We start from the raw sequence: 10,867 nt of genomic DNA on the forward strand, positions 1-10,867 counted from the left end.
CTCCATACTGTTCTCCATAGTGGCTGTATCAATTTACATTATTCCCACCAGCAGTGCAAGAGGGTTCCCTTTTCTCCACACCCTCTCCAGCATTTATTGTTTCTAGAGTTTTTGATGATGGCCAATCTGACCGGTGTGAGATGATATCTCATTGTCGTTTTGATTTGCATTTCTCTAATGATTAATGATGTTGAGCATTCTTTCATGTGTTTGTTGGCGATCTGTATATCTTCTTTGGAGAAATGTCTATTTAGTTCTTCTGCCCATTTTTGGATTGGGTTGTTTGTTTTTTTGTTATTGAGCTGCAAGAGTTGCTTATAAATTTTGGATATTAGTCCTTTGTCAGTTGCTTCGTTTGCAAATATTTTCTCCCATTCTGAGGGTTGTCTTTTGGTCTTGTTTATGGTATCCTTTGCTGTGCAAAAGCTTTTAAGTTTCATTAGGTCCCATTTGTTTTTTTTTGTTTTTATTTGCATTTCTCTAGGAGATGGGTCCAACAGGATCCTGCTGTGATTTATGCCATAGAGTGTTCTGCCTATGTTTTCCTCTAAGAGTTTGATAGTGTCTGGCCTTACATTTAGGTCTTTAACCCATTTTGAGTTTATTCTTGTGTGTGGTGTTAGGGATTGTTCTAATTTCATACTTTTACATGTAGCTGTCCAGTTTTCCCAGCACCACTTATTGAAGAGGCTGTCTTTTCTCCACTGTATATCCTTCCCTCCTTTATCAAAGATAAGGTGACCATATGTGTGTGGGTTTATCTCTGGGCTTTCTATCCTGTTCCATTGATCTATATTTCTGTTTTTGTGCCAGTACCATACTGTCTTGATTACTGTAGCTTTGTAGTATAGTCTGAAGTCAGGGAGCCTGATTCCTCCAGCTCCATCTTTCATTCTCAAGATTGCTTTGGCTATTTGGGGTCTTTTGTGTTTCCATAAAAATACCATGTTCTTGGATTGGAAGAATCAACATTGTGAAAATGACTCTACTACCCAAAGCAATCTACAGATTCAGTGCAATCCCTATCAAACTACCACTGACATTTTTTACAGAACTAGAACAAAAAATTTCACAATTTGTATGGCTGTCTACATCTGAAAGAGTTGTGTATACACTCCAGCTGGGAGGCTGCAACCAGCCCTACTCCTGGCAGACGATGCCTTGGAGCATCAGGTGGTCTCTGGAGACTGAGGATAGCGCCACTTTAATTCAGGCGTTTGGGGGTAAATGGCTTAAATAGGGTAGTGAAAGGTTGTGAAGGGTCAAGGAGCTGTAATCAAGATGACAACATGAATTCATGCTTTCAATCCCCACCCCCAGCCCGAACAGCAAGGATTTAGGAAAAATACATAATGAAACTGAGTGGAACAAAGGAAGCAGTCAGAGTTGGGCTCTTTTTCTTAATCAATATTTTTTTAATTGAAGTATAGTCGATTTACAATGTGCTAATTTCTGCTGTACAGCAAAGTGATTCAGTTATTCTTTTTTTAAATATTCTTTTTCATTATGGTTTATCATAGGATATTGACTATAGTTCCCTGTACTCTATAGAAGGACCTTGTTGTTTATCCATTCCATATATAGAAGCTTACATCTGCTGACCCCAACCTCCCACTCCATCCCTCCCAGGCCCCTCCCTCATGGCAAACACTAGTCTGTTCTCTAGGTCCATGATTTTGTTTCTGCTTCGTAGATAAGTTCATTTGTGTCATACTTTAGATTCCACATATAAGTGATATCATATGGTATCAGAGCCGGCTTAGAGCTTTCAAAATCAGACCTGGTCCCAGGAGAGGTGCCACTGCTGGTGAGAGGGTGACGCAGGACATGGGGACCTGGGACCCCCAGTATCAGGCCACCCACAGGACCAGTGGGAAGGCAAGGGGTGAGTGAGGGGCACAGGTCACAGGTTTCCTACTGATGGGACATCTTCCTTACTTCTGCATTTTCTTCCACCACCTCATCTAAACATTTGCCCCCAAAGTCCAAATACTCTCAGCACCATTCTTGCTGCACTCAGTCTTCAGCGGTCACCCCAACACATGACACGGCTAAGAATTCCCAGGACACCGTTCCTGGCAGTGAGTGCGAGAAAGGCCCTCTCCCCAGTCTCTGGGACCAGGCAGATGTGCCCCAGAGGAATTAGCTGTGAACTGAGTTTCCAGGGATAAGAAAGTGGTAATAGGTGAATAAGCCTGGGGGACAGGATAGGAACTCTGGAGAGAAGAGATAGCACATGGAAGACACAGAGAGAGAGAGATCCTGGTGGATGTGCCCCCCAAGTGGTACCACTGAAGACAAAGGTGGACGTGCTGGCTGGTGGCAGATCCCTAAATGCTTCCTAAGAAAGCCGGGTTTCACCTGCCGGCCAGTGAACAGCCATTCCAGGTGTAAAGAATCAGAAGACAGCAGATCTACTTTGAATGAGATCTGTTTTAGACTGATAAGTAAATTCTGGTTCTAGTGTGGGTGGGGCAGACTTGAAAATGTGAGATCATGAAAAGTCAGGATTATAATACCATCACCAGCTTCTGACCCCCGCTCTTTACCTGTAGACGCCCTTATTACTCACACTCACCTGTAGATGCTCTCCATGACTCATGGTCACCTGGCACCTGGGACGCTGACCAAGGCTCTTCTTGAAGTGCTAGTTTGTGACATGTGGTTCACACACTAGGTTGCAATTCCTTTGGTTCAAGAGTCTGAGCTTTGTGGGGAGACAGATCTGCCCTTGGCAATGGTTTTATATCTCCCCAGCTGTGTGGTCTCCGTCATTGGGCTAACGTCTTGAAACTTCAGTTTTCTTATCTATAAAATTTGAATAATAACACTCAGTCCTTAGATTGCTGTGAGGGTTCAGTGTATAGTCCGTGGAAAGCGTTAACAGTGTGGAGGAGTTATCTGCGAGAGGGACGAGGGACCCTCTTGGGGGAGCTCGGAGGACGAGGTCACAGGTCGTCGGGGTCAGAGGCTCTTTGGGGTCAGAGCTTCCCCCTGAGAGACTCCTGCTGCTGAACCTGTCCCAGAAGATGCGAGGGGGCTTTGGGGGAGATGGAAACAGTGTTCTCTTTCTGAGGTGAATCCCAAGCACCAGGAAACTCTGGTTAAGGACATTTAGTTTGTGCCTGGAAACACGGGGCTCAGAAGAGAGTCTGGGTCTGGACCTCTGAATCTGGAAGAACATAAGTGAGGCTGAGGTCATGGGAACCCACCAGGTTTTGTAGGAGGAACAGGGAGTGGGGAGAGGACGGGACTGAGGATAGAGGCCAGGGACCCGCGCGCATGGCCTCTGGGGGCTGGACAGCAACCGGGGGGGGTGGGAGAACATGGGCCCCAAGGGTAAGGACACCCCCAGGGGCTGTCTCGTCAGCGCACGGCCCTCAGACCCGAGTCCACCGCCCGCCTCTGGTACCCGCTCCTCGGAATTCAAGGGGATACAGCCGATTGTGGTGAATTAGCTGTTCTTGTGATTGTTTTGGAACTCAGCAGAGTCTATTAGGCTAGTAGTTAGAGGCACATCCTCATTTGGCCTGCAAAATCCAAACCCATCCCACCACTGGTCTTTCAGTTGTATTTGATTTTTTTTGTTGTTTGGATTTTTAGAATTTTATTTTATTTTTTATACAGCAGGTTCTTATTAGTTATCCATTTTATACATATTAGTGTATATATGTCAATCCCGATCTCCCAATTCGGTTGTATTTGTTTTCTACTTTAGGTATTGGAGGAAATAGCTGTGATTATGTGAATGAAGTACCCCAGCTTCCAGTTTGATAAAATTAGCAGCATTGCCATTCTTTTGTATTGTCACTTAATCGGTGTCTTTGGCTCTTCTCTTACCCATTTTCTTTTCTTTTTTCTGTCACAGCCCAGTAATCTGAGAATCGTGAGAAGAAGCTGTTTAAACGTCACCCAGCTTTTGCACGGTTTGAATCAAATAAACAGTGCTGTCCAGAGGCGGAAACTAACATCTTGAAAACGGAAGGATCTCATCCAGCCTCTGGAAAAGGTGAGTCACCTCCGGGGCTGTCAAGGTGAAGAGCCGCATGAAGCTGCTGGGAGGAAACAGGAGTCCGTGCTTTCTGGTCCCAGAAAGCCGGTGCTCTCTGTGAGAATTCCTATTACCAAAGTCCACGTGTCCACGTGCACTGCCCACATCTGGGTCATGAGGTGGCTCCCTCCAAAAGCTGGAGCACGGGAGGCAGCCCTCCATCTGCCACCTGATGTCACCTGGATGTCCCTCAGCACCAGAGGAGGGGCGGGAGCTGGGGGTGTGTCCAATCACAGATCACGCACGGCAGCGTGATGATGCAGGTACGTGTGTGCAGACACGTGCGTGCACAGACGTATGAACGTACAGACACACACGTACACCCACGCACCACGCTAGCATCACAAAGCCTGGTATCAAAATGGCGGCCCTGACTGGTAGAACTATTACCTAGTCTTTCTGCATCTAATTCTCCTAAATTTTACAATAATTGTAAACTGGTCTCTAAAGCTTTTCCTAGCCTGGAAATGGCACGCGGCTCACGGCTCCCACCGCGGCTCCCACTGTCGGGGCCTCTTCCCCACCCTCAGCCCGAGGAGGGCGGCCCCAGCCCCGTGTGTCCGGCTCGGCGTGGCCTGTCTCCGTGGCTGTGCGCACGGGGTGCACAGCGGGCTCCTCCTTCCCTCAGGGCCTGGCCCCTCTTCGCCCCCCTAGGAATCGCGCCCCCGCAAGTGCTGGGTGCTGGCCTGACACGTGGTGTTTGTGGTGACCTGGAGGCTGAGACACGCAATTTCTGTTTCCTTCAGGGCCGAACTGCTTGATCTGGGGGACAGTCGGCAGAAACTGGCTGGGGTGCACACAGGTGTACTCGCCAATTACAAAGGTAAGAAAGGATGAGTGTGGGATGGTCTATACTTCGTTTTCCCATTTTATGGACAATACACCTATTACTTACTTACAATAGACTTAATATTGGTGCGCTTAACTGTGCTCATTTCGAACAGTTAATGTTCGGATATGGGACATGGTTTCCAATGTTCCACAGGCTGTAAAGGGAGCATCTCTCCTGCACCTGTGCCCGCCCGTCCCCCTCAGAAGCAAGCTCTGTCCTGTGCATCTCCTGCACGATCCTGGAAATACCCAATCCCAGGATGCTTTTGCTTTTAAAGGCAGTGTGGTGAAGGATGCTTTAATTCAGGCAGCTGTTTTTGTGTCTTGGATGAAACAAATAACACAGGAAATAATCAAATATCAGGAAAGTTTATCTGATTCAGAATGAGGCTCCCAGATCCTCAGTTGGAACCTTGGAAGGAAGAATGGAACTAGCCCCGTGTGACTCTGATGGCACTGACCTTGGCCCATCTTCCCAGAGCAAGAAGCAGCCCACACTCAAGAAGCAGCTGCTCTGTGCTGGGCTGGATGTTAGGCCTTCAAAGAACATAAGCCTCTGTCATTCATGTGTCTGGAGTTTGTAGACCAGAGTAGACCAGAAAAACAAACAAAAAGTGTTTCTTTTTTACAAAATTTATTTGTGTACCTTTTGAATAGGTAAGGTATGCTTTACTGCAATCATGGGATTTGTATTCTTATGTTGTTCTGTACCCTCTAGTCAAAAGAAAATTATAGAAACACACATGCTATACAAGAACGTTATTGGGAGTGAAAACACTTGTTGTGAAAGGCTTTGTGGCATGCAGGTAAGTCAGGGGTGTTTCGAAAGGGTTATTTGCTGTCGGGGTGACTTGGCCGGACAGGCAGTAGCCTGAGGGCTGCTCGTTTTGAAGGCACGACGCTTACACAGAGATCAGTGAGCTGGAGGTGGGTTTAGTCTGCATGCGCAGTCGTTGCTTTGCAGGCTCAGAAACCCAAAGGCCGAGAAGAGCTGGTGTGGGAGGAGAATGGGCAGGAGGCGCCGAGGGACCGCGTGGGGACTCAGCCACAGGGCCACTCCCAGTCCAAGAATTCACATCCCTTGGAAGCGAAACATGTTGAAACTGTGTTAAGGTCTGAAATCAGATCATTAATGAATGACAGCTCTGTTCTGTGTTTATCTCGGTGGTGCCCTGAGTCACAGCCGAGTCAGAACTCGGATGAGTCACAGTGTTATGAGCAGGCATCGTCTGACTAGTTTTGGGAACCGAATTCGCGTCCCTTAGCACCTGCTGTGTCCTCCTTCCCAGCGGCTTCGGCCCTGTGATGCGTTGCTCGGCGGGGGTCACGTCTGTCTGTCCCTGTGTGTCCTCGGGCCCACGCGGTGCTGGCCACGCAGTGGGACGTGAGGCCAGGAAGTCACAAGTGGATGAGTGTCTAGAAAACCCCAGATCACGTCCTTTCTAGTGGCATCAGTGACGTTTCTGACAGCACTGGGTTTTAGTGGTGATGAGCAATGGAAATGTTCATTTTACAAAGTAGGATTAGCTTCTTTTGTGACATGTGTACATATATCAGATCACCACATTGTACACTTTAAATATCTCGTGGTTTTATTTCTCACTTATACCTCAATAAAGCTGGAAAAAAATACTCTCTTTTTGTAGCAAGGCTTCCATCAGATCCGCCACGTGAGGCCTAAGGCTCTAGACACTTAGCAGGTGATCATGCTTCTCTTCTTGAAAAGCAGGTGGGATCACAGTGGACATACGTCACCTCTGCGTCCTTTCCCAGGAGACTGACCGTGACGGCTGTAGCCGAATCTCGCTCTCCACTCTCTGGGCTGATTGCTCCCTACTTTTTTCTAGGAAGGAACAGGGAGAACCTGAGCTGTCTCTGCCTCAGGAAGTTAGAAGTTGTAACTGGCTTTAAAGATTCTAATGGAGCATGACTGGCTGATTGATGCCAAAGACCCAGCGTCTCTGCCCCACGGGAGGAAAGTGGATAGAACATGTTCTCTCTGTGAAGTGTTCCAATGTTTGTTCCCACTGAACTTGCCTCTGGCTGTTGCACACGTTCTCTGGAGCCTCCACCTCCCAGGAGGAGGGGGCCATGCTCGGGGATGCCTGGCCGCGGAGGAGCTCGCTCAGCAGGACCTGCTGGGATGGATGGGGATGAAAGGACAGCAGAGCCTGGCTGGCGGCTGCCTCCCGTTGGCCTGAAATGTCTCTCTCGCTGCACTTTGAAGAACCAGAGGCCCAGGCAGAGTTGTTCTGATTCGGGCTGCTTCAGAGACATGCATGAAACATCAATCTTTATCAGTGGCCTTTTGGAAAAGACGTGGCAGATGGTAGGACACAGGCTTGCCTTCAAGAAAATACAGGGAATCAGTCAAACTTTATGTTGATCCATTTCCATTCCCCTCACTCACCCACCAGGACCTTCATACTTAAGTCTCTCCCTCTAGAAGGAAATTCAGGGACCCTGGCCTGGCCCGCCTTCCTCTCTGTGGCCAACGCCCCTAGTCCTGTAGTGTTCATGCCTTCTGTTCCTTGGGAATATAGTCCCCAGATAGTTTTGTCAGATGTGATAGGCTAAGTACAGCCCCAAAGATGTGCAGATTCAAATCCCTTAGAACCTGTGACTGTTCCCTGATTTGGCAAAGAGACTTTGCAGGTAATTGAATTAAGGGTCTTGAGATGGAGATTATCCTGGATTGTCCACATGGGCCCTAAATGCCCCTGCGGTGTCCTTAAGAGGGATGTTTGATGGCACGGAAGCAGAAGGGGGGTGACCACTGGGCTGCTGGACGCGGGGAGGGGGAGGGGCTGGAGCCGAGCAGCCCGAGAAGTTAGAAGAGGAAGGAAGTGGGTTTCCCACAGTCCAGGAGGGAGGGCATACTTTTGGTCCAGTACTTCTGATTGTAGACTTCCAACCTCCAGAATGATACAAGAATGAATACGCGTTGTCTGAAGCCGCCTGGTCCGTGGTCATTTGTTACAGCAGCACTGGAAGTTCACACAGAGGCCAAGTGTCTGCCAAGAGCAAAGGTGATGGTTCTCAGCTGCTTTTGTAGCTCTTGGCTGTCGTGCTAGGTTCGGATGGATGAGACACACCTGCAAGCATGGTGCCAACTTCTGGAAAGTCTGCTTAAAGAAGGGATCTGACTTCTCTGTTCTTCTTCCTGCCAACTACGCTGACATGTTCTCTGGATGCCAGCAGCCATCTGGGACCATGAGATGAATTTGGGAATGAAGTCTGCACACGGTGCATCAGCAAGACGAGATAAGCATGGCAGCACACCTCCAGGGCTCAGGTAGGAATCCTCATTCTAACAACACACCTTCTTATCCATCTCCTCCAAAGGGCCCTATGGATCGATGTATGCCTCTGTTTCTTGCCCTCTAAAACTTTTAGCATAGCAGTATCATAAATTGATAAATAGGAAGAAAATCTGATTAGATTAATTTACAATAAGGTGTGGTTGACTAAGAAGTTTCTCAAGGTTTACATTTGAAGAATAAGCACGTTTTAAATCAAATGCCCCTCCCAGACTGTACATTTCACATTTAGGATAAAATAGAAGGAGAAAAGAGCCAGGCTTCACCCTCTGTGGACCCTCTCCATCTTTGTAGTTTCCACAGTGGTTGAAAGTTTGGAGCTGCAGATCAATATTTCTTTTTTCTTTTTTTCGATGTTTGTAATTGCTATTTATTTTCATGTTCCCTCTTATTTTCTTTTCTCTAACTCATAGAAGACAGGAGTTTTCTATTTAGGTCTATGTTGAAACATCCTAATGTTGCTCTCAGCACAATATTTTATGGAAGCAAATGCAATGATTTGACTGTCCTTCACTTGAGCATCTTAAAAACATAACAATAGTAAGATTCATAAAGTCTAAGATCATTGAATCGTATTTTTCCTTCTGTTTATGGAACAAAGCTTTCGATTGATTTTATGAGTTAGTTTCCAAATACTCTCTCTTTGTGAAGCAGTGGGGATGGGGTTACAATGCTGGTGTCCGGCCAGTGACCCAACACGTGTCCTTCTTGCCTATAGTGAAAGAAGATGAAAGCTGGCCCTTGGATGCTGGTGCGATGGAAAGTCTTTGGGAAATGCATCGACAATAAAAGCAACATTTAATTATGTACAGCTTATCATTGTATGCTGAATAAAGCTCTTGAGATGTTTGTGAAAACAGATTCTTGCAGCCTGGTTTTGTACCTTCCTGTCTTTAACTAGGCCAGGAAAAGACATATCTTTTTCCCTTTTCTCAGCATCTTGGCAATGTCAGTTCCCATTCCAGCCAAAATCTAGAAGTGCAGAGAGCGGTGATTGAGAATAGCTATTTGAAAAACCAGTATGTTTAATACTACACAGTGGGCTGGCTTGAACTTGGAAATGAATGTCCACCTCCAATCTTTGCATCAGAGCGGTTTCAGCAGGTTTCATCACTGCCTTGCTGAAGGATGACTGTATTTTTGCCCCTCAGAAGGTCATGTAGCCCCCAGGGGAGGGCATTTCCACGTCAATGGAACCCTACAGCCAACTCAATAAGACCTTTCAGAAACAGGTTGAAGAGGATCAGTGTTTCCTAATCAGATTTGATATTTGAGTTTTCAATGGATTGAAGTTATTTAGATGTTTAAAATGAATACTATTCTTCTGAGATTCTGTATCTTTGAAAGAAATTTTAAATGAATCTTTAAAGGCTGCACAGGGTTATTGTTGGGAGTATGTCCTATGAACTGTTCATATGAACACATGGACTGGAGACCAGAGATGCTCGGGAAGCTGGATGTTTTTAATGGGAGGATTAGGTTTTCAAAAGTCGAGCGTTGAACAAGGGCCTTCTCATTGTAAATGTTAAAAGGCTAAGTAAGAAATATTCAATTTTTTTTGAATTTTATTTTATTTATTTGTTTATGCAGCAGATTCTTATTAGTTATCCATTTTATACATATTAGTGTATATAAAACCTCATAGCACTTGGTTTGTGTGTGGGTACTCGGTTGATGATGAATCTGGTGTCCATCCAGATCTGCTCCAGATCAGGCCCTGTAGTGGACGAGATTGCAAGTTACCCCCTGAGGGTCTCCGGGTGACTCATCACTGGTCATCCTGTCCTGGAGCCTCACGCTAGCCTGTCTGTCCCCTTGGCCTGCGTGCATTGCTTCGTTGGGATGAGCCGTCTTGTGAGAGCCATCTGGAAGTTTCTGAGTCAGAGACTGAGAGAGCTCATTGCTGTTGGAAATGTAATTGATGGGTAAGTGGAGGTCTAATCAGTGTCCTCAGCGGTAGAGGCTATATCATCCTTCAGGGATCTGGGGGGACAGAGGATTTATACAGAGACTTAAAGAATTATTTATGTTACTGAATGATTCATTATTGTGTACAGTCACTGACAAAAAATGACAGTAGCCTGCTTTAGAATGTCTTCTGCATTGAAGCCTTTGACAGTGGGCCCAAGGGCATGACAGGAAATTGCCTGGCATTGCGTCACACCTCTGAGACTCCCGCAGTGTGGCTTTGTGTCATTTCAAAGGACACTCAGTTTCCAATAATAAATGTAATTTCGAACTTGAGGTATATTGAGCACGTGTGTTTACTTTGCAAGGTTTCTGAGACTTCCTTTTTCATTTTAAATGGAGAAAAAACCATCCAGCCGTGCCAATTCTAGCTGCAAAATAACAACTGTGCTCTTGGCGGATAAATCGGGGTAAATAATGGTTTGTGCTACCTGAGATGCGAATGCATGACTTCGAAGCACAGAAAATACTCAATTTTTTTTGTGTGTGAATGAATGGATGAATGAATGAATGAACTATTCTCACTTAAGTGGGACATGGAAGTACAAATGTGAGAATTTAAAGGAAAGGAATAAATACCTGTTGAGAAAAGCAGCAAGTGTTCCTGGAGCTGGATCTTGGCAGGTGGGCAGAACCTCCTCAGTGATGGAGGCTCAAGTCCTGTATTGCTAATTCTTCTGCTCTGAGAATGATGAGG

The 10,867-nt window shown here is 46.2% G+C and overlaps 1 pseudogene; it reads left to right on the top strand.

Moving 5' to 3' along the window:
• LOC102980310 (uncharacterized) overlaps positions 1-9,033 on the top strand; it is a 15,403-nt pseudogene extending 6,370 nt beyond the window's left edge.
• Positions 9,034-10,867: the final 1,834 nt, after the last annotated feature.

Source organism: Physeter macrocephalus, chromosome 10 (assembly GCF_002837175.3).
Source record: "Physeter macrocephalus isolate SW-GA chromosome 10, ASM283717v5, whole genome shotgun sequence".
Classification (NCBI taxonomy): Eukaryota; Metazoa; Chordata; class Mammalia; order Artiodactyla; family Physeteridae; genus Physeter; species Physeter macrocephalus.